The sequence below is a fragment of the Sus scrofa genome, chromosome 10 (assembly GCF_054392235.1).
Source record: "Sus scrofa isolate SSC_HxYL_T2T_F1_AM1 chromosome 10, Sscrofa_HxYL_maternal_Yorkshire_Landrace_v2.0, whole genome shotgun sequence".
Lineage (NCBI taxonomy): Eukaryota > Metazoa > Chordata > Mammalia > Artiodactyla > Suidae > Sus > Sus scrofa.
In genome coordinates, this window is record NC_139392.1 from 90797941 (window position 1) to 90822183 (window position 24243).

Genomic DNA, 24243 nt, shown 5'->3' on the forward strand with positions numbered 1-24243 from the left:
GTAGTGATTTCTTTATAACTTACACACTGCTTCCACTGTACAGATACTGTGCAGAGAACATCTATTTTTTGTTGTTGTTGTTGTTGTCTTTTCTAGGGCCCCAGCCACGGCATATGGAGGTTCCCAGGCTAGGGGTAGAATTGGAGCTGTAGCCGTTGCCACAGCCACACCAGATCCAAGCCGCATCTGTGACCTACACCACAGCTCACGGCAACGCCAGATCCTTAACCTACGGAGCAAGGGCAGGGATCGAACCCGCAACCTCATGGTTCCTAGTCGGATTCGTTAACCACTGCGCCACGACGGGAACTCCGGAACATCTATTGAATCTCATCATTGTTTCTCATAATGTTACTGTTCGGTTCGATGTTACTGCTTCTCTTTTACAGACAAGACGTCAAAGCTGGGAGAATTTGAGTAAGGAGGGAATCTGATGCTCAGATTCATATTTCAGTTCCTGAATTACCCCTCTCCGTGTGGGACTTCCAACACGTGACTGATCCTTCTCTTTGTGATTCTCCAGCTGCGAATTGTGTCCGTCTGCCTCGGACTTTGTGTATTTACGCGGATGAGTGAGTAGCGGGCAGAGGTTTTGACTGTGGCCACACCATGACCCTGAAATAGATCCGCGTTTCCCTTATTCGTGGGCAAAGTTTTTCTCCAGTCCCTCCCCTTCGACTGAAGTTTCAGCTGTGATGTGCTTCACAGGAGCCAGGTTTGCAGCTCCAGGAAAGTCTAACTGGAGCCAGCTCTCAGAGCAGGTGGTGGAAAAGTCATTCCTGCTCCAAATCCAGAGATGGACATCCGTGTGAAAACTCACGTAGAGGAGGGTCCCCCAGCTCATCTGCAAACTTCGGAGGCTGTGTGCTCTTCCCGGGGGTACCCACAGCACGAAACCTGTAGAGCTGCTCTGTCGTCGGCCAACAAAGCTGCGTGAAAACATGATGGTTTGAGCAGTACACATGTCTTCATTTCACACTTACGTTGGTGCGTATTAGTCCTTTCATTATGAATTAAAAAATTATGTGTTTATTTGCATTTATTTCTCTGCTTATGAACCTTGGGAATAGAACACGCAGGTTAAGGTAAAGTTTCAAGTGTCTCCAGGCAGAGGAGGAGGATCTCCGTAGCTGACTAGACATGACCTTGAAAATGCAAATACCATAGCGCATTATCACACTCACTGTTCAAAGCCGCTCTCAATCCCATCAGCTGTGTGCCCTGTGGTTTTTAATACAACCTCTGATTAATATGAACGCTGTTATTTCAAAGCATATTTTGTTCTCAGTCTCTTGCATTTAAAATTATGAGGATTTCCTGTTGGGCTTGGAGAAGTGTGGAAATAAATCATTATGCTAATGGACCTTTCCTCTGCACGTCTCCTGTGGCAGCTGCGGATTGGGTCCGAGGAAAACTGACCATCCAGCCTGTGCCGGAAGACATGGATGATTCCAGAAGATGCCGCTGCTAATTAAAGGTGAGGCTGCTCTGGGAACCCCGAGGACAAAAAGAAATTCTCTTTTGTTTGTTTCTGCGTCTGCTCTCAGGGGTAAAGAGCTTTCTATCCTAAAAGAATAACAGCTTTAATTATTGCCAGATTTGTCATTTCTAAAGGTTTCCATGGAGTTAAAAACTCTGTAGAATGTGTGTGTTTTCGTTTTGTTTTGCTTTTGTCAAGGAGAGTCAGAAAGCATCAGCGGGTCAAAGGATGGAATTCTATGCTGCTGCAGGTTTCTTAGCTCTCTTCCGCTAGCACGGTAGGCAAGAGAGTTTTGTTCAAGTGTTGGGGGTGAGAGTGTCATGGGTTTGGAGGACAAGGAACAGCATATTTCGAAATTTAAAACATGCACAGCCTTGACCTGGGAATTTAGGAAAGTAGGCATTTAACCCCAGGGAAAACACGCAGGGGAAGTAGATGAGTGCTGTTGAAGGATTCGGTGGTGACAGAAACCAGCACGGCCCCACCCTCTGTGCACAGAAGGGCGTGAATTGTGGCAGGTTCAGGGGCAGCTCTAGAACTCGGTGGGTCCCTGGGTGGTTGCCGGTCTCTTGAGCCAGGGTCTGAGCCACTGGCAAGAAGCTGGAGAAAGGCCTTCCATGGCCAGTAGACCGGTCAGCCCTGCCTAGGCTGGCGGGGGGCAGGTGCAGTGGAAAAGGTAAGCCCCCAAATCCTGGGAGGAGCCGTGAGGGGAGCCAGGTGGAAGGCAAGCTGGACCCTCAACAGAGAGTGAAAACCCCCAAGAAAACACGTGGTCCTTTGCCCTCTCTGCTCACGCTCAGCCTCTCACCTAGATGCCTCTTGGTCCTCATTTTTTTTCTTTTTTTTTTTGTCTTTCTCTTAAAAAGCCTCTGCTTTTTGCATTCAGCTTGGAATTTATGATCCTAGGACCCCATCTTTCACACGTTAGAGAACACGCCACACATTCCCATAAAGATGTTACGAAGATCCACCCCTCCAGCTCCCCTCCGCAGCTTCGCAAAGCACGGCCTGGGCTGAGATGTTGCTTTTTGCAGCTTGCTGACTGCGAACCTCCCTTAATTTCCTCAACAACTGACAAGGCTGCTGAAGAAAATAGTCCTTTTTTTTTTCTTCTTATTTAAGGCCGCCAGGGATCGAACCTGTGTCCTCACGGATGCTAGTGCTGTTCCTTTCTGCTGCGCCACAACAGGAACTCCATGGTGTGTGCATTTGTCAGTGTAGGGGTGCGGTGGCGGGGGGTGTGGGTGCCTGGTTTAAATCACCTCCTCAGCTTGGCGGGCACTTTCTGAGACTCAAACAAGGGACCATCTGGGTCCACAGGCCAAATTCCATCACCTTCTCTGTGTCCCAAAGGACAGTGAGAAACCCCTCGGGGCGCGGGGCCATTTGAACAGCATCAGGGTATCTCCATGTTCCCTCTGCTCTCGGGGGGAAGATGGAAAGCCTCTTTGGTCTCACCTGCCTCTGCCAGCAGAGACCCCAACCTCTGCCGGCTCCGTTGGTGTTTTCTTGGGAGCATCTAAAGCACGCTTTCACTTCTATTTCTCTGCCCTGTTGTTCGGAGGTTAATCGGAGGGCTGGCACTGCCATCATAGGAAAGTGCTTTGGATTAATTAAGAAAAAATAAGTAGTTTTGGAGTTCCCATCCCGGCTCAGTGGAAACAAATCTGACTAGCTTCCATAAGGACGCAGGTTCGATCCCTGGCCTTGCTCAGTGGGTTGGGGATCTGGTGTTACTGTGAGCTGTGGTGTAGACTGGTGGCTCTAACCGAGATTTGCCCCCTAGCCTGGGAATCTCCATATGCCGTGGGTACGGCCTTAAAAAGAAAAAAAGAAAAAGAAGAACACGATGGGGGATAACATAAGAAGAATGTGTGTTCATGTATATATGACTGGGTCACGACACTAGGTACAGCAGAAGCCGACCAAACATTGTAAATCAGCTATGCTTTAATATCAAATGAAAAAAGGAACAGTTCAAATTATATATGTTTAAGGGTACCACTTAATGCTTTGCTATGTATATACATTACAAAATATGCATCACAATTAAGCCACCTGCCATATCCATCACCTCACGTCGTTATTACCACAAGGTCTCCTCTCTAACAAAGTTCACGTGTACCTTACACAATTACAAACTACAGACACTCGGTTGTACGTTAGATGCCAGGAACGTATTTATCTTGTGTAATTGGAACGCTGGACAGAGGTCTTGTCTTCCCAACTTTTTCTGTTGTGGCTACGAGCACATAGCATAAACCGTATCATCTTAGCCATCTGAAGTACACAACGCAGTGGTATTAATGCAATCATATCACTGGGCTGCCATCACCCACTTTCCCATAACTCTTTTTTCATCTTGTAAAATTGAAACACTGTACCCGTGAAACAATAACTCTTGAGGGCAGTTGGGAACATGAAACAGGGAATTCATCACAAACATGTGATGGGTTATTTGCATCTTTTCAAAGAAGCTTTGCCTCCTTAAAGGAAACTAACACGCTACAAGAAGCAAAACTCTTGCGTTTTCTCCCCTCCCTGTCCCAGAGCCACGTCAAGGGTTCTACTCTCTTGTTTTTCCTTCCTGATTATTCTTGACAGGTGACATTTATTCCGGATTGGTGACATTTATTGAATACTTACCATGTGCTCAATGCTTTTAATATCAGAATTATCCCCAGAAAAAAAAATGGGAGAGAAGATGTTAGTGGTATTTTTGTTTTCCAACAATTCATGGTGTGGCATTGTAAAAATGATAAAAATAAACGCAAGAGAAGGGTTTGGCCCCCTGTGGGGTAATTCTTAGTCCACAAAAAGGTAGGAGGCTAAAGCCTGCAGTATTTGAATAGCTGTCTCCATAGGACTTAGTCCCTTTGTGGTTTAGTTAAGATGGATGTGGACAGTATTTGGTGTTAATGAGCCAGAACCTTCCTTTTCTGTTGGTTTTAGCCATTCAAATCCCCTGCCATTTTAAACTGGGTTGTTTGTCTTCTTGTGGTTATGCTGTAAGAGTCCTTTATATTTTCTGGACACTTGACCCTTCTCAGATCTATGATATGCAAATATTTTCTCCCTTTCTGTGGGTCGCCTTGTCCCTCCTGTTTGTTCTGAGATCCTTCGGTTTGGGGCTCCTCGAGGATCATGAAGTCCTGATGCTCTATTGTTACATCCTCAGGATTAGCCCCTGGGACAAATGGTCACAAAGGGAGGCTCCCCCACAGTGTTGTGGGTGTCAGGCTGCAGGGGTAGCTTCCCAGAATTAGCATTGGATTTGGGTTCCCACTTGGACTTGAAACTGGCTCCTTTGAACATCAGCTATAATATCAAGAAAGGAGAAAATAGAACCCTCCTTCCAAAAATAAGACCGGAAGTATCACCCTGGGAAACAATTTGGACTTTTGAAATTGCAGCAATTGCATTATTTGTCGAAGCACATTTAGTGCGTGCTTAACTCTGGGGAACAGAGGAAAAGACAAGGACCCCACCTGAGTCCAATGATTCGGATGCTAAACTTATCTGGAAATACCCTCACAGCTGTTTCCAGAAATAGCATTTAATCTGGGCACCCCCTGGCCAGTCGAGTTGACATTAAAATTAATCATCGCATAGACCTGTCGTGATTGTCACCATCATCAGCATCATCATCACCACCATCACCATCCCATCATCACCACCACCATCAGCACCACCACCATCACCATCCCATCATCACCATCATTACCATCATCACCATCAACATCATCATGACCACCACCACCATCCCATCATCACCACCACCATCAGCACCACCACCATCACCATCCCATCATCACCATCATTACCACCATCACCATCAGCATCATCATGACCACCACCACCATCCCATCATCACCACCACCATCAGCAATACCACCATCACCATCCCATCATCACCATCATTACCATCATCACCATCAACATCATCATGACCACCACCACCATCCCATCATCACCACCACCATCAGCAACACCATCATCATCACCACCATCATCACCACCACCACCATCCCATCATCACCATCATCACCACCATCACCACCACCATCACCACCACCACCACCACCATCATCACCATCATCACCACCACCATCATGACCACCATCATCATCACCACCATCACCACCACCATCATCACCATCACCACCACCATCACCACCATCACCATCACCATCATCACCATCATCACCACCACCATCATCATGACCACCATCACCATCCCATCATCACCACCATCATCATCACCACCATCAGCAACACCACCACCACCATCCCATCATCACCACCACCATCAGCAACACCATCATCATCACCACCACCACCACCATCATCACCACCACCACCATCCCATCATCACCCCCACCATCACCACCATTACCATCATCACAGTCATCACCACCACCACTATCATCACCAACACCATCATCGCTGCCATCACTACTATCATCACCACCATCACCACCACCACCATCAACACCATCACCATCACCAACACCACCATCACCACCAACATCATCACCATCAACATCATCACCATCAGCAACACCACCACCATCACCATCCCATCATCACCATCATCACCACCACCGCTATCATCACCAACACCATCATCGCTGCCATCACCACTATCAACACCATCATCACCACCACCACCATCATCATCACCATCATCATCTGGGCTTAACTCAACTCTCCGTCCATCTTCCTGGACTTAAAAACTGCTGGAGGGGCGCTTACCAAAGGATACGATATTATTTGACAGACTTGAAGGAGGGGAACAGATCTATGTGAGCAGAAAATGGAAAATGACCTATTCATAATTTGTACCTTTCTTGACAACCCTAATTACCTGTTTAAACTAATATCTTCTTCATTCTCTTGGCATCCTCGGTAGTTCAGTGAATGATAATGTGCTTGAATTTCCATAAGCACACTTAGACATTACACCTTTGAGGCTCAGACAATATTTTTATAGGCTGATAGCTATAATCAAAGCATGGGGATTACTTAAACTAACAAGTGATGATCCATCACAATAGAAATGCAAACAGAACTTTAATTCATCATTTTGCTAATGGTTCTTTCCTGCTACATTCATCAGCCTCTGCTCCATCTTTTGCCCTAATAAATATGCTGTATTGTTTTATGACCTCTGTTGTATTAACTCAGAGAGTTATTATGGTCCCTATTATACAAAGACAGGACGGAATGAAGGACTTGCTGGAGATTATGTTTTCCTACCATCATGTAAGTCTTCTAGCTGGATTAATGCCAGTTCTTGCTCCCATTCTCAGCCCCAATCCCTTTCTCTGGCGCTCTCCATTCCCTTTTATGTTCAGAATGAATCCCATGTTCATATGTTTATGCCCTGAAGGAGCAAACCAGCATTCTCTTCCAAATGAGTGCCCTTGATGTCAACACAAGGGAAACAAGACAAAAGGCGAGGCAAGGTCCCTCACGTACCCACTTAGCAGCCAAGATGGGCAGTAAAGACCGTGGATGCCTCTGCGCAGTAATCGTTTCAGTATATTGATGTTGGCCCAGGGGTGACACTCACCCTGAAGCATGGTGAGTTTAGGCTAAGACCTGACTTGATGCTTTCATTTTCCTTCTCTGAGATCTGAAGCAGTTGTACACAGGAGTGTATCGGTCATCTCCGGCGGCCATGACAGAGCATCCCAGACTGGGTGGCTTAAACCTCAGACATTTATTATCTTGGTGTTCTGGTGACCAGAAGTCCGAGATGGTGGTGTTGGCGGGGTTGGTTTCTTCCAAAGCGTCTCTCCTGGGCTTGTAGATGGCCAGCTTCACATGGTCCTTCCTCTGCGTGTGTCTGTGTCCTAATATCTTTATATGGATGAGGTCCCCTCATTGCCCTCATTTTTACTTTAAAGACCCTTTCTCTAAACACAGCCATATTCCAGGTGTGGGGGTTAAGACTTCAACATATGAATTTTGAGGGGGATGCAATTCAGCTCATAATGATGGAGCTGGTGCTTGTTTACCCAGAGACTCACAAGGTTTGGGAAAGTTTTGAAAGGGGAGGAGAAGTGCATAAATGATGCGGCATGATCAGATGCTTAGAAACCTCGCTGCACCAATGGCATCAACACCTCTGGCAGCTGCAATCTTAGAAATAAAGGGAGCTTTCATGGAGACAATTTCAACATGGATTCTTAAACCTCCTACACTGCTAATGCAGGGAAAGCATTGGATTTACATAGCCAGCACTTTGGAATTTAAGAGATTTGGGACCTTGTGTACATACTTTTTTCAGTGGCACCTCCTACTGGTGGCTGTTAGTACTGTCGAGCCAGAGAGAATGGGGAGAACATTGAGTTCTGGAGCTGCCATGGATCCAGCTTCAAATACCTGGAGTGTACTCGTGATGGCTCAGAGAGGCAGTCAGCATCTTTGGTCCCTGATGCTGTGGATCCGATGAAAGGGAGCAGAGGTGAGCAGGAAAAGGAAAGGCAAAAAGAGACAGTAAAGCAGAGAATAGGGGCTCCAGATCTCTGGGTTTTAGAATGCTCGATTGGATCAGCCAGCAGAAACGTTCTCTATAAATTATCCAATTCCAGCTGATGGGGTGTTTTTCTTTCCTAACCGCCACAGAAAAATAAATATTTTTGGTAGAATCATGGGTGGAATTCACTCTTCAGAGATTGATAACAGGGCCAGGTGGCTGCTGTTCAACAAAGAATGCTCCAGTGGCTGTACCCCCACACCAGCTCCCACGCCTGGGCTGGGGTTTGATGGGCGGGCTTGGAGGGCTGCTGTCACCTTGCGTCTCAGCGCATGCCCAGCACACAGTAGGTGGTCCCCATACATCTGCTGAACTGACCTTCTCAGTTTACCCAGAGAGGATGGATGGGCGGAAGGAGAGTCCTCCCAGTTGATGGTGGGAGGAAGTGCCATGGACACTCTTAGACCAAGTTGGGGGGCTGTTGTGAACCATGTGCCCTCCCCCTCCCCCACTGCCTTCTCCTTCCCACCACAAAATATTTCCCTCGGGGATTAAAGAGGCTAATTAGAGGCAGAGGCAGTCACCCAGCCCAAGTTCCACCTCACTGCCAACGCGTTTGCCCCTCCAGCTTAATTTATGCAAATGTGACCTCCTGCAAACAGAGGTCGAATTATAAATGACTGAGCTGCTGGAATCTTAGATTTCTGGTTCTTGGCATGGGGAACAAAACAGGGCTGGACTCATGCCCAGCTGGTGTTTTTTCTTATTAAATCCAAACTGGCTCCTGGAACCCGACCACAGGCAAGGGGTGAGAGAGAGCGAGGTCAGGGCCCAAACGAAGTCCCTGGAGTCTGGCCTCCAGATCCTTTGCCTCTGTTGAATTTTAAATATTCAGATCCTTCCAGCCCGGGTCCCTTCGGAGGGACGTTCAACTGGAGGGGGTGAGAAAACACGGCACCCTCTTCACGGATCAAATTATCCTCCCTCCCCCACGGACACAGTCCTGCAGAAACCAGTGGGTGCCTGTCTTTTTAAGGGGATGACAAACACCATTTATGAAAGGGGAAAAATAAAAGGAGCTTGTGTCCTCACCACAAAATAACAACACCGTAGATCACAGTAACCCAAGTCGCCGCATCTTCTCAACACAGCCCTGCATTACTCAGCGCTGGGCGACTGCGTTTCAGGGCAGCGTGGGGCCGACTCGGATCGTGTGATGATTCATGCCCGCCCTGGCAGAACGTAGTGTATAGTAATCACACGGAACCAGGGTACAAGAGCCCTCGAAATGCCTTTGTCCAGTTAATAGTGCGACTTCATCTGATATTTCACTGGGTCACCAACCTTTTCACTGTCGGTAATGGACAGAGGAAGATGTACGGTTGAGCCAACAGAGGGCTTTCTGGTTACCAGGCAACGGGCTCCTCCTTAAGCGTTGCCTCCACGCGATTCGGCCCCGACTCCTGCTTCTCTCAGCTGATGGACTTAAGTGCAGCTCTGTGAGTGTGTGAGTGTGTGTGCGTGTGCGGGTGTGTGTATGGGGGAGGGGCGCCACCCCCAGCCCAAAGTAGCTCGTTTATGCCGCTTTTTATAGGCATTAAGCAATAAACTCCCATAATAAACAACCACACCAGAGTTAATAAACAGTATGGTTTATAAGCAATTAGGGACCCAAATCTCCAAATAAGACAGTTCAGCAGAATGAGAGCATCTACCCTAACAATGCTCAGTGAGATGTGCGGCTTGTTAAAAGTGCCATAATTCTCCTTTAAAAAGCAATTAACCGTTGGGTGTATGTGGGTCTGCCATGCACGGGGTTTCTTAATCAAATGTGAAACGCCATCAAAGAGCCACTCCTCAGCTTTCCGGAACAGACCACCGTTTACCCAGAAAGCACAGTCAAAACTAAAAGGGCGAATCGATGTTTTCTCGTGTTTATCAACCTGAGACGGTTGAAGAGCGTGGGATGAATCAGCCCGGCGCAGCGTGCCAGGTTTTCAAAGAAAGCCAGCCAGCTACTCTCTTTGGCCCATGTCTTTGTATTTCTTGGTAACTTCGTAAGTTAAATAAATAAATAAATAAAAAATCTCTGTTTTCCAGCTCCTTCTTTAAACGGTGGTAGGCTATTGGAAACACAGCACACACAGGCTGTGTCTTGCCTTTTAGGGCAGTGAACACAAGAGCATAATCCTTATCCCTGCCGCCGCTGGGGTTGTTTGGAGGTGGCTTGAGATGTTTTACAGGAGGATTCAAAACTCAGCTCCGGATTTCCGGGACCTGCTGTATCAGAGGCTAATGAAGCGTATTTTTAAATACACTGGTAAATGATGTGAGCTTCAGTGCCATGCGGATGTGGGGGGAAACTGGGCAGAGACAGATGGGCTTCCTTCCAGGGACTCCGCATCCGAGACGGATTCATGGTTGTTCCCTCCGACGGCACCACGTCATGAGTGCATCATAGATCAATACTGCTGGCCTTCAAAGATCACCTATTGACTCTTGTATCCAAAAATTGAGTATTTTAAAAAAATTAAGAGTGGAGGGAAATGTGCAAGAGAGGAAGCGAAGAGTGGTGGACACGTACATGGTTGGCCATGTCCAGGGAAGTGCCAAGTGTAGAAACCCAGTCACTGTTTGCCTCTTCTGAATGCGGCTCTAGGAAGCTCTCGGCTGAAATCGCAGAGTTTTAGCATTTGGCCTCTTTCTGGCCAGCTGAAGATGAAGGGATTAAAACACAAATGCATCCACACTTGTTGGCTTCAGAGGCTCCGATTTCACCTGTAAAGACCAAAGTGAATGGACCATCTTTGTGTTTTCTCTTTGGCAACCGAGGATTTAGCAAATTACTGAACTCTGAAAATTTTTCATAATATATATGTAGGTTTAGGGAAGAGAAATCAGTATCAGGAAAGCAATAAGTAAGAAAAAAGAGGTCTAGGGACTTCTTCAACAGACAAGTGTAAATAGGCAGACTGAAAACCAAACTTTGAATGAAGTTTTGTTTTGTTTTATTTTATTTTATTTTATTTTATTTTATTTTATTTTATTTTATTTTATTTTATTTTATTTTATTTTATTTTATTTTATTTTGTAGGGCTGCACCTGTGGCACATGGAAGTTCCCAGGCTAGGGGGTCAAATCAGAGCTGCAGCTGCCGACCTACACCACAGCTACAGCAATGCCAGATCTGAGCTGCATCTGTGACCTACACCACAACTTGTGGCAATACTGGATCTTGAACCCACTGAGCCACAATGGAAACGCCTGAATGAAGCTACTTTTAGAAAATTTCCCAAGCAAAGCTCTGGGGACATGAAATTAATTCTTCGTAGCCAAGGTCCATGATAACTTAATTCTCATTAATTATTACAGGCCAGGAAAATTCATGATAACTTAATTCTCATTCACCAAGTACAGGCCAGGAAAATTCTGTGGCCCTCCAGTGGGGTCTTTATAAGAGGCCACTATACCAAGACGGCAGCAATCTCCTTCTGGGAAACTGCAAACAGTCCCTAAGCCCACGAGTGCTTGTGTGTTTCATGCATCTCACCAGCATTTTCTAAAGTCTGTTGCATGTTCCACACCCCAGATCTTATCCTCTGGCTTGGTTCCCGCGGTTCTTCTGCTCACTCTGCCCAGCTCTTCCTCACCCACTTCCTAATTCTGAACGTGGAAGAGGAGAACCACCGGTGAAGGGGTACCCCTCCGCATCCTAAGAGAGGAAGATGCTTGCAGAATCTTACGGATGTATTCAGAACGTAATGTCTCTTCTGCCTTCAGCAGAGGTGGGAGGACGAGCTAAGTCTGAAGAAAGACCTGGCACTCTTTGGAGCTCCGTCTGCAGAATGGGCAGCCCTGTACACCTCCTTCTCACAAGAGCTCCTTGTGACTATGGCCGCAGAATTCTCTAGTTAAAAATGCATTCTTCAGAGTTCCCATCATGGCTCAGCGGTTAACAAACCCAACCAGCATCCATGAGGATGTGGGTTGGATCCCTGGCCTCACTCAGTGGGTTAAGGATCCAGCGTTGCCACGAGCTGTGGTGTAGGTCACAGACATTTCTTGGATCCCGTGTTGCATGGCTGTGGTGTCGGCTGGCATCTGTAGGTCTGATTCAACCCCTAGCCTGGGAACTTCCATATGCCATGGGTGTAGCCCTAAAAAGCGAAAGAATAAAAAAAGCATTCCTCACCTTTTGAAAGGACAGACAATGAAGTCCTGCTGTATAGAACAGAGAACTATGTCCAACCCCCCGTGATGGAACACGGTAGAAGAGAATGTGAGAAAGAGAATGTGCACAGATGTGTGATGGGTCACTTTGCTGTACAGCAGAAATGGACAGAACCATGTAAATCAACTCTAATAAAAATTTTAAAAAAAATGCATTCCTCTGGGGGTGAGTTATATCGAGGGGAGTTCCATGAACCCGAGTCGGTCCTTGGCTACAACTAAGCAGATGGAGTTTTTCCCAGTGTAGGGAGCCGGAGGATGCTGAATGGTTGTCTTGAGGGGGTGGAGAGCGCAACTCAGAACAGAGATGGTTCTGGTTGATGGAAGAGGGAATTAGGTTAAATGCACAGCAGGCAGAAGAAGCAAGGACTTGAAAATGGAGAAGGGGCCACGGGGAGTGCAACCCACCCACTAAACACGTCTCTCTGGGGTCGGGTGGGGGGATGCTGGCCAGCTCGCCGCTTCCAGAAAAGGCAGAACCAAGTTAAGACATTCCCGTGATCTCTCCTCCCCAACTTTTCTTTCCCTTTAGCTGCTTGAGTCATCGCAGGCACTGATAGCAAGATGTATGGGAGCGAGCAGCACCGTAAATATTGACCGTGGCAAGGAGGAGGTCGATATTTACCTCAAGGGACAATAAATCCTGATATCCACCGAAACATGAAGTCAATATTTTGAGGGTGGCGTCAGATGCATCTTAAGTAAGCTCCCCAGAAGCAGCTGGAAATATTTCTCTAATGGTTACGTTCTCTTAGCTTCGCTGTTTCCTCCTTACACTCACGGTTTAAAGAGGAGAAGCACAGAGAGGTCAGGGAAATAGCGTTGCTACTTTTTTATTTGGGGAAAGACAAAGATACTGGCTCATCAGAAACATGTTGGTCTTTTCATTTTAATTTTTAAATTAAAAAAATCATGGGCTAGGACGTCCCTTTTCCATGTGACAAATACAGAATGCGCAGGAGAGGCAGGAGGGGCTGGCTCGGAGGGGATTCGTGTCTGCGAGGGAGCCTTTCGGGGCTCCGGCTGCAGGAGCCCGTTTTATTTCACCAGCGCTGATGCTCATTTCGCATCGATTCTTCAACCACTTCCTTTAAGTGTAGCTTTCCTTCTCCTGATTAATTATTAAGCCAGAGACTAAAGAGTGATATCAAAGGGAGTTTGTTAAAAAGGAACCTTCCCCGAAGCCCACGGTTTCCTATAAATTGCGTGTCATCGCTCTTCTGGAGAGCGCGACGCTTCAGATGCTCTTGAGGTCGGATGTCAGCGCCCGATGTGGACGCGCTCTGCCCGGGGCTGCGTCAGGACCAGGGCCTCCGCGCAGACAGTAGCTGCCGTAGGTGGCAGAAGCCCACGTTGCCCAGAGAGCCTTCCCAGGCTCTGAGAAGCCATCGCGTCTTCTTTAAAACCATTTCCTGTGTGGCCACTGGTGTCCTGGGCAGGTAGCCAAACCAGCTCTTTCACGATCGCCGCTATGGCTTTAAAAAACAACCACCAGGTGACAAATACATATTCCGCAGACGTGACCGATAACTCATTTCTCCCCCGAGAACAGGTTTTGGGGAGGACGGGGGCGGAGGGGGACGTGTGCTCCGGTCACCTGCAGCGAGACCGGCAAAGACTGCGGGGGCGATGGCAGCGGCCGGTCCTGCGGGGATGGCCAGGGCCCGTCTCCCCGAGAGCCGCCGCACACACCGTCTGAACAGTGACGGCTTCAGACGCGGGCTCCGGACTTGCCGGTACCGTGTCCATTTCACAGGCCCGGGGAGGGAGGAGGAGGAGGCGTGGGCCTCGCCCCGGGAAACCAGGCTCCTGCGTGCAGCTCCGCTGGGGCTGGGCTCCTCCCTGGGGAAGGTGGACAGATTCGAATCTCACTTCCTCCTTGTCCACCCACGTGGCTGCGGCCCTGCCCCGAGAACCGAGTCAAAGAGACAGGAGGGCAGACTCCGCAACCTAAGGGAGCGGGTGGCCCGCGATTGGTTCCCAATTTGTCTGTTTTTTCCTTTCTTGTCTTCCCTGTCTTGTCCCACCTGCATGCTTTTAAGTGGCCGTGTGGGGAGGGATCTGGACCTCTTCCCGCGGCGTTTTCATTCACCCCAGATTTGAGTCCAGCCTCCCTGCTGTCTTCTAAGCTCGGGGGACCTTGGGTTTATCCTGGTGGAGGCAGAAGTGATAGAGAGACGTCTAGCACTGACCTTGGGGAGTTGACCTTGTGCATACTACCAACCCAACTATTATCCCTGAGGATGCAGGTTCGATCCCTGGCCTCGATCAGTGGGTTAAAGATCTAGCATTGCCGAGAGCTATGGTGTGGGTCGAAGACGCGGCTCAGGTCTGGTGTTGCTGTGGCTGTGGTGTAGGCCTGCACCTGCAGCTCTGATTTGACCCTTAGCCTGGGAACTTCCATATGCTGCTGGTGCAGCCCCAAAAAGAAAAAAAAATTTTTTTTAATTAAGAAAAATAGAATTGATCTTGGCTCCTGGTATCCTTCCTGGAAATGCTGGCTTCGTTTGCATCTTGGATTTGGGACGTTTTGTTGCAGGAAGGGGGACCCTAACACTTGGAAATGAATTGTCCAAGGAGACACACGTGCTGACAAATCAAAGACTTTGTTGGGAAGGGGCGCCTGCAGCAGGTGAGGGAACCCAGGAGAAGGACTCTGCCATGGGGCTCCCCGTCTCAGGCCTTATGGGAAGAGGGTTAGTTCCCGGGTTGTCTCTGGCCAGTCCCCTGTACTTGGTCTGGCTCAGGATCCTTCTTGATGGCGTGCACACCTCTGGCCAAGATGGATTCCAGCGCTGAGGATCCTGGGAGGTTGGTCATCTCCCTCCTACGGGCCCCTCCCGCATCCTCCCAGTTAGTCTTGAGGGCAGCCCCGTGGTCCTTATCAGGGCCTCCGGCTATGCAAGTGGCTATTGTTGTGCTCGACCAAGATGGGCAGTTTTGGTCAATGGTCCCCCAGCAGCTCTGGGAGGGGTGCCCTGGGACAGGCAAGGGAAGGAGAATGTGATGATGGCAATAGCAGCGGTCACAGGACTCATAACACACAACACCTCTTCACCAGCAGCCACCGAGTAGTCAGGGTCCCAGTTCTAAGAGGGGGTCTCATCAGATGTCCTCTCCTTCCCTTTCCCGCTCAAGTGGCATTCATCTCCCCGGTGAGAGTCCCCTCCCTGTACCCTCGCAGGGGTGAGGGTGGCCCCACCCTTCTGTGGTGATTGATAAGAGCAAAGCAATCTGGGTGATTCCAGAAGCTTCCACCAATTTCTTGGGTACCAAAGGGAAAGCTGTAGTCTCGAGCTTTCAAATGCAGGAGAAAGCTGGTGCCTGGGGAGAGTCCAGGGGCCTTTTCTCCCCTGTTGGCAGAGCTGCTAAAGACAGAGGGGTCCCAGAGGAAGAGTCCGTGTCAAGAATCCTGCAGCGTAGCCTCAAGGTCAGGAGGCTGGTGTCCCAAGGCTAGGGGTGGACTCGGAGCTGCAGCTGCCAGCCTCCACCACAGCCGCAGCAACGCTGGATCCTTAACCCACTGAGCGAGGCCAGGGATGGAACCCGCATCCTCACAGACACTATGTTGGGTTCTTAACCAGGTGAGGCCCAACAGAACCTCCTCTTTTGACTTTTTAAAATAACATTTGCAGCTTTAGCTCACACCATCGCCAGACTCACTTTCCTTTCTCTTCCTCTCCCTTCTCATTGGTGTTTTATATGCATACATACGTACCTACATGTGTGTATACACACACACACACACACACACACACACACACACAAATGTTGGTTATATCAGTCAATTAAACACCCTTACATAAGGATTTTCACCAACAAGTCAAGCAGCATAATTTAAATGACGTTTCTTATCTCACCCCACTTGTGTGTTATTCTTGGAATTACTGCCTCATTTTTCCATTCGCTTAGTTTTTTTGGTATATTTATCACAAACTCTTTCCAGATGCTCTAACACATCTGGCAAATGCCCACTAATACTCTTGCCAAATGCTGAAACACAGTTCCAAACAACCCATCAGCTCTGTCCTGCCGTCTGCCCCCTCCATCTGCCCCGTGGGGGGGCATCGCCCAATCGCCGCATCCTTCTGCTCTGGTTGGTTCTCGAAGCCTGGACCAGTGGGTCCTGCTTCCTCCATCCCCCGCTGTTCTCTTCCATCACTCAGTCCCTCACCGAGGCGGCGATGTTCTTGCTGAGAAAGGGTGCAGGGCTGGTGTGTTCCCTGCAGCCACCTGCTAGGGACAGTTTCTGTCGGGCTGCAGGTGACTGGGAGCAAAATGAGTGACCTGGGCTGGAGTTCAAGTTCAAGGGGGACTTTTCACTTAATCCTTCCGTGTCCAGCCTGCCTGGTGCTGCTGCCTGCTCTGCTCAGTGGCCCCAAGTCCAGAGCATCTTACACTGAATTTAGGCAGACAGAGCCCCTCTTGCCTCCTGCGGGGGAGAGAGGAGAGGTGGCTCCCTGGCTGTGGGGGGCGGGGTGGGCAACACCGAGGACATTCCAAGGGCACCACGTGCAGACTGGAAACAGGTCTCACTCTTTTCAGCCTGTGTTTAACCCTCATCTTCCCCGTTAGAACACTTCCCCGCTCAGCACTCCTGGGAGAAGTGTGTCTCTTCTCATAAATCTCTCCCTCTTGCAGGCACTTGCCCGTCTGATCTGCCAAGCCCTGTGCCACTCCCACCTGCTCTGTGTTTTCCAAAAAACGCATGTCACTCTTTCTTGCTCCCTGTGATGCCAGTTTATAATCTCCCTTTCCTTCGAATGAATGAATGCCATTGTGATGGCTTGTCTTCCATTTGAATAGAAGCAGGCTGGGTAAAGAGAAAAACAGGTGTGATTAGTCCTGTGTGTTCCCACAGACTCTTCAGGTGCCTCCAGGAAAGGTCTGAATCTGAGACCACTGTCCTGTTTTTTGGGTGGCTGCAGCCATGGATAGGTAGATGGTGTGGCGAGTTATTTTGAGCTAATGAATCAAAAGGCAAGAAAGAGGAGTTCCTGTCATGGCTCCCGTTAAGGAACCCGACAAGCATCCATGAGGACTCGGGTTCAATCCCTGGCCTCGCCCCGTGGGTTAAGGATTTCATGTTGCCATGAGCTGTGGTGTAGGTCACAGACACGGCTTAGGTCCCGCGTTGCTATGGCTGTGGTGTTAGGCCAGCAACTACAGCTCTAATTCGACCCCTAGCCTGGGAACCTCCACATGCTGCCAGTGCGGCCGTAAAAGACAAAAAGACCAAAAAGAAAAAAAAGAAAGATATTACCTTTTTCTGGGACAGTTTAATAAGGAGATGGAAATGGCTGTTAGAATATGATGGTGCCTTAGGACAGTATACCATGTAAGTTGCCTGGCGTGGTTAGGATGCCCAGTGCCCAGGTGAGGCTGCTTCTCCCTCAAGGGGACAAGGGGACAAGGGGACAAGGGGACCCATTCAGGGCGCCAGGCAGCTGGTCTGCGAGTGTCTAGGAGAGGGCAGCATGCCTGTCTGCTCTACTTTGGGCCAGTTCTTCTTGGGTCCATGTGATTTCTGCTGCATCACATCAGCCACTGGGGTGGTTCTGCCTGGGTGGGCTTTGACCTTGTATCTTGCAAGCTTTGTTTCATGTAGACTCAGACCTGATTCCATTTTACTTGGATTTTGTAAAGCAGGAGCTTCTGATTTGATCTACTATGTAACACAATTGTTGCTCTGCCCTTGCAAAGCTGTGCCATTTCCTCTCTTTTCTTAGCCCGGATGCCCAGGGGTCTTTGCACTGGCAGCGAGCTGGACTGGGTGAGCGGGCAGTGGCATATCCTGATCGGAGGCTTGATTACTGGCATCATTGCCACTAGAGCCATAGCTTTGTCTGTTTCCCTCAAGCCTCCTGCCCTCCGGCCAATACACTTGACCTGGGATGGAGGTTTCATTGCCTAAGTGGGATGGAACTCATGTACAGAGAAGTGTGTAGATCCTAAGAACGCAACGCAGTGAGGTTTGACAAATGTTTATACCCATGTAACTGATACCTTGTCCAAATAGTACTCCTTCCAAGAGGGGGCCCTGCTCCCCTCAACCTTGAGACAGGCATCTGGACGTTGAGTCTTTTGTACTGGTGGAAACGCTGGAATAGAAAGGTCAAGGGTGCTTCAAAACTTGCACGTGAAACCCTGCACTTTTCGAGCACTTTCGGGGAAATGAGAGTGTCCAATACATCTGGTCTTCGCTTCTAAGGGCTTCTACCGAAATCTTGTCCCTGAGGCTTGCTTGTTTGTGCCTGGAAACCTCACGGGAGCCGTTACAGAGGGAGGGGTGTATTTTAGAAACAGGAGTCCTAGGGTCGTGCATTAATCGGACGTTAAAAGGTGCAGCTCTCCTCTGCTCTCTTCTGAATTTAAATTATTATTATTATTATTTTTTTGGCTTTGTAGGCTTGCACCTGTGGCATAAGGAAGTTCCCAGGCTAGGCGTCAAATCGGAGATGTAGCCACCGGCCTACGCCAGAGCCACAGCAACTCAGGATCCAAGCGGAGCCTGCCACCTACACGAGTCTGTGACCTACACCAAAGCTCATGGCAACACCGGATCCTCAAACCACTGAGCAAGGACAGAGACTGAACCTGTGTCCTCATGGACACTAGTCAGATTCATAAGCCGCTGAGCCACCGCGGGAACACTCCCTCTTCTGCAAGTTACCAAGACATCAGTTGCATCATTCGGCACATCTTCCTTTCTCCAGCCTGGAGCCTCGGACGTTTTCTTGGTTTGTTAGTTTTGTTCCAGCAACAGGTGCTGTCGACTAACCTTAGAGAAATCCATCCCCTGGAGCCCTGTTCATTCCATCACCTTGACTCCATCACATCTCAAAGGGGTCCGGGCAGTAATCGCACAGTCCAGGCTCCCGTCTGAACGCCTGCTTCTGCAGATCCGGTTTTTAGGAAATACCTGCTACCCCCCAAGACATTCCTTGCTTCGCCCCCAGTTTCTCACCCTTTCACTAAACTGCAATGCCAAACTTTCAGTCGCTCAGAATAAAGACTTTGAAATCCTGTGAGATTCCCCTTTCTCTCGCCTTCCAACTCTGTCGATAAACACTGTCCACTCTTCTTATTGACACAGCCAGGACCCTTTATCAGCACAGAAGGAACCACTTCTCTCCCGGCAGATCGCCCCATGGTCCCAGCAGCTCCTGGTACCTGGGCTGTCGCCGCCTCCTGACCAGACGCTCTGATTCTGTACCTGCTGCCTTGGGGTCCCTGCTCCACACAGCTGGAAGCAGCTGGAGGCTGGAAGGGTCCTTCCAAAGTGCCACCGTGGTGTTTAAACCCTCCGGGGTCTTCCCAGCTCACACGGAGTAGAAGCAAAGCCTTGCCGTGGCCTCACAACCCTTTGACCCTTCATATCCAGCCTCCCCCACCCGGCTCCGGCCACACTTTTTGGGGTCTGAGCCATGTATACACGAACCAGACAACGCTGTGGTGGATCGACTCAGTCCCGGGTGATGATCCCTTGTGATTTGCAGAGAGAGTAAATTTGCAACCATCCCTGAGGCTGCGTTGCAGCGTTTCTGGCCTGTGGTTTGCCGTGTTTCATGTTTCATTGGTCCATACTTGGAGAAGCAAGTTGTTATGGAAACAAACCTTTGGTTTCCTCTCCTGTCCGTCTGCGCTGCCTTTGCAATTGCTATTGTGGTGATGATAATTCTTTTATCCTCACCAATATCGGGACACTTCTGCGTGAGCGCCCGTTTAGAAACGGACCCCTTGAACTTTAGGTAACTTTTGACTTTAACAAAAGTAAAGAATGTTTTCCTTCACGCTCACTCTTCTGCCCGTGTCTTTGGACAATCCTATTCTGAACAGAAATAATGTCCCTTCAGGAAAGAGGCGCTGACCTCTTCCAGACCGAGGCCCCTTAATAATTCATCATCACCCCAAATCCCAGCGTTGTTGAATTGGCAAACCAGAACACTTAGTGATGTGTTTATATCTAATGAATCATTTATTATTTTGTTTCTTTTTGAGAGACAGCAAAAATGGCCCAAAGTCACAGCACGGGTAGATGTGTATTTAATATTTTTCCTGCACATGCATTAAAAATCAATATTTGTTCCTCAGAAAAACAGGATAATGTAAGAGCTGACTGGCTGATGCAGAGGAAAATGATGTGTCTTTGGGGGAAGGCAAAGTGACCACAAGAGGCAAACTCTATGTGGTTTGGAAGGTGGTGAATGAAGGTTCCTTAAGCCTCTTTACCCTTTTCTTGAAGGTCACTGCCTCCCTGAAAGTGTTACTGGTGACTTGACATTATCGAGAGGAGAGACGCTTTGGTCTTACAACATAACCAGCATCAAATAATTTTTCAATCTTTGGATCTCATTTTCAATTTATTAACGAATGTTAGGGTTTATAGTTTTATGTAGTATGAGTTGGGCTAGCGCGCATCATCCCAAGAGGACTTTAGGGTTTTTGTTGTAGTTTTGTTTGGCCTTAGGCTTTTACATCTCTGCTTCTAATAGCCAGCCCTGGGCACTGTCACCTTTATAGATTAGATCTATAATCCATCTGCATATCTAATCTAATCTATAGATTAGACCTGTCCTGAAGAAGCCAAAATCACAAATTCAGCAGTGAAAAGGCCAATTAGGGGTTATCATTGTGGCTCAGTGGGTTAAGGAACTGGCTCATTGTTATCTCTGTGAGGATGCGGGTTCGATCCCTGGCCTTGCTCACCGGGTTAAGGATCTGGCGTGGCTGCAAGCTGCAGCATAGGTCACAGATGTGGCTCAGATCTGTGGCTTCAGATACAGCTCTGATTCAACCCCCAGCCTGGGAACTTCCCTATGCTGCAGGTGTGGCTCTAAAAGGAAAAAAAAGGAAAAGAAAAGAAAAGAAAAAAAAAGACCAAGTAAACAATGACGAACAATAAAGAAATAATTGCGGGACAGGATTTCCTGAGCAATTGCTAGGAATTGGGAACGAGGCTGTGTGCATATTATTGAGAAAGGTCAAGGAATTGCCTTTGGGATTTAAGATAATGGGAGCATCAGTGCAGGAGCCGTTCACTGTGGTAGGAGCTGTGGGGAGACCAGAAGTTGAGGGTTAGAACCGAGAGCCTCCGAGCCTCCGTGGGTGGTGTCTTGGAGAGAATTCCTCGGCGCTGTCTGCACATCTCTATTCTGTCTCTCGGCTCCATATTTCTTCTTGCTGAGACTTCAGCTTACCAGAAATGTCCTGAGACCTACAAGATAAATGCTCTGAAAAGTTCCCAGAAGAAAAACAGAGTGCATCGATTTGCAGGAGGCTGGGTTTTTCAAAATTACGGCTATTATGCTATGCCCTGGGGGTGACCAGCCAAAATCCGCCCCCATGTCCTCTTTGGACATGCCCCAGCTGGCCTTGCCCACCTTCCAAGACTGAGCCTCATTCAGGGAGCAGCGGCCCTGTGTCTGCCAGAGTGATGCTGCACCTATGGTCTCCAGGAAACCGGGAGGAGAAAGAAATCTAAATTTACAAGCGCCCTAAAGAGAAAAATGGCGTTGTGTACACACACACACACACACACACACGCACACACACACACACGCACACACACACACACCATGGTATTCAATATATAACATGGTGTGGAGTTCCCGTCGTGGCGCAGTGGTTGACGAATCCGACTAGGAACCACGAGGTTGCGGGTTCGATCCCTGGCCTTGCTCAGTGGGTTAAGGATCCGGCGTTGCCATGAGCTGTGGTGTAGCTCGCAGACGCGTGGCTCGGATCCTGTGTGGCTGTGGCTGTGGCGTAGGCTGGCGGCTACAGCTCCAGTTCGACCCCTAGCCTGGGAACCTCCATATGCCATGGGAGTGGCCTAAGAAATGGCAAAAAGACAAAAAAAACAAAACAAAAACAAATATATAAAATGGTGTATACACACACACACACACACACACACACACACCCCTTAAAATTCTTTGTGCTATAGATAAAATGCTGCCAATCAGAGTAGGGGGCTCAGGAAAGCCAGGTGGGTGCAAGGGTCAGGGACGAGGGTGACGTAGATGGCATTTTCTGATACTAACTGGCTGGTGGAATTTCCAGAGGTGGCCTGAGCAGGTGGAGAGAGCTGTCCCCACCTGGCTGGGATTCGGGTCCTCTTGCTGACCACTCGGACTCCCCGGGCAAGTCACTTAGGTCCCAGAACTGGGTCCCTCTTTGTAGGTAGGAAGAATAATATTCACCGCATGATGTGTGGACATGTGTGCGTGCGTGTGTGTGTGTGTGTGTGTGTGTGTGTGTGTGTGTGTGTGTGGTTGACATGCCTTTTGCCGTGGAAAAGGGAAGCTGGTGGAGACTGACAGGCATTCTTGTAGAAATATTGTACAGAGATGCGTAACGTTCAGCAAAATTTACTCCAGCACGTGAGAAACTTCCAAGATCTCAAAACCATCCACCCTGCTCTCCCGCGAGCTGCTGATCATTACGGATAAACACGACTATTCAGCGTTCTGCTTCGACGAGACGTCTGTGAGCTCTGTATTATTTTGCCTTGACCAGCTTTAATTGTGCAAACACAACCATTCATTGTGACCTAGTGTGCGCCAGGCACCACACTGGGTCCTGAGCTGACTGCCCAAATAGATGCAATTTTTGCTCTCAAGGTAGCAGGTAAGGAAATAGCTTCCCTGCGCTCTATTTCATCCTGCCAACAAAAACCGCACGGATGAAAAAATATCTTCCCGGGGTCTGTTGTTTGAGTTTTCATTTTGTTTTGATCCTTAGATTTGAAAAAAAAATTTATTTATTTGGCTGCACCCACGATGTGCAGAAGACCCCAGGCTGGGGATAGAACCCAAGTCACAGCAGTGCCCCAAGCCGCAGCAGTGATAACACCAAGTCCTTCACTGGTCGGCCACCAGGGAACTCAGAGAAAAAATGTATTGCTATCAAATGTGGGAAGCTGGTAATACACCTGGCAAGAACAACTGTGTATAAGCTTCTTCCCTCCGTCATTTGGTCATGGTACTTGATTATTTCTCTGGAATAGGGATTTCCCGTCTATCCTGAAGGGCTTCTTTTTCTTAATTTACAGAAATTGTAAATCTCAAATACCCAAGCCTTTTTGGACTTTCATTCTCCCATCGTCTGGTTTGCCTTCATGTCTCCACACAGTTTGCACCTCGGGCTCCTCCTGTGTTTTTGATTTTCCTCCTGAATTGTCTCCCTTTGCTCATCGCTCGTCCTCGGTTCTCCAAACCCCACGGCTTTTCGCAGGGACTCTGCTCTGTCCCGGGCCGTCTGGTCATCAGCTCAGAAGGTCTCCTCATGCTTTTATTCACGGACGCGGCCACCTGGCCGGGATTTTGAATTCCTCCTCAGATCCTTGTGTCACACCCCATCTTTCTGCGTAAACTTAGTCCCAAAGCCCTCTCTGCACACATAGGATTTTAACACAGGTTAAATTAAACAGCAAGTGCAAAGCCACCAGCACAGGGCCCGCTAACCTGGTACCCAGGAGATGCTTGTCCTGAATAACATCTTGCATAACATCTTCTGTGCAGCCGACTTTCAGGGTCCAAGAGGCTAAAGAGAAACGCCAGGTTGGCTTGGAGATGCTACCCAGGAAGCTTTGCTCCCGGGCATCTCTGAACCGGGAGGAGGGGCTGTAACCCGGAGCGGGGGGGGGGGTCTGTCTTCCCAGTTTCTCAGTCTGGCTCTGTCACTCCATTGCCTTGTGACTTTGAGGAACTTCCTTAAAAAAAAAAAAAAAAAAAAAAAAACTCTCGGTGCCTCAGTTTCCCTATTTGTAGGTTCTCAGAGTAACTGCTGGGCTGGGTTCCTTTGACGATTCATTGGGATGATTTACATAAAGTACTTTGCGAAGTGACCCGCCCATTCCACGCCCGGTATGTTTTAACTCTTAGCATCTCACAAGCAGGGCGCTGGCAGTCGGGTTGAACACGCTGGTTACTAGTGAGTTTTGTTTCTCGCCCTGTGCAAATGAGCTTTTCTCCCGCAAGGAAACAGAGGAATGCAGGGAAATGTGCCTTCCATTAAAACGAAAAGAACCGCAAATACTTAGCTC

At 48.6% G+C, this 24243-nt stretch overlaps 1 long non-coding RNA gene across 1 annotated transcript in view; it reads left to right on the plus strand.

Annotated features, from left to right (window-relative positions):
* Positions 1 to 714: 714 nt before the first annotated feature.
* The window catches only part of LOC146399598 (uncharacterized), a 71443-nt gene continuing 47914 nt past the window's right edge, over positions 715 to 24243 (plus strand). The window contains exons 1-2 of the long non-coding RNA XR_014818369.1: positions 715 to 987; positions 1392 to 1477. This is a non-coding gene — a long non-coding RNA (uncharacterized LOC146399598). The remainder of the gene's footprint in view (positions 988 to 1391; positions 1478 to 24243) is intronic.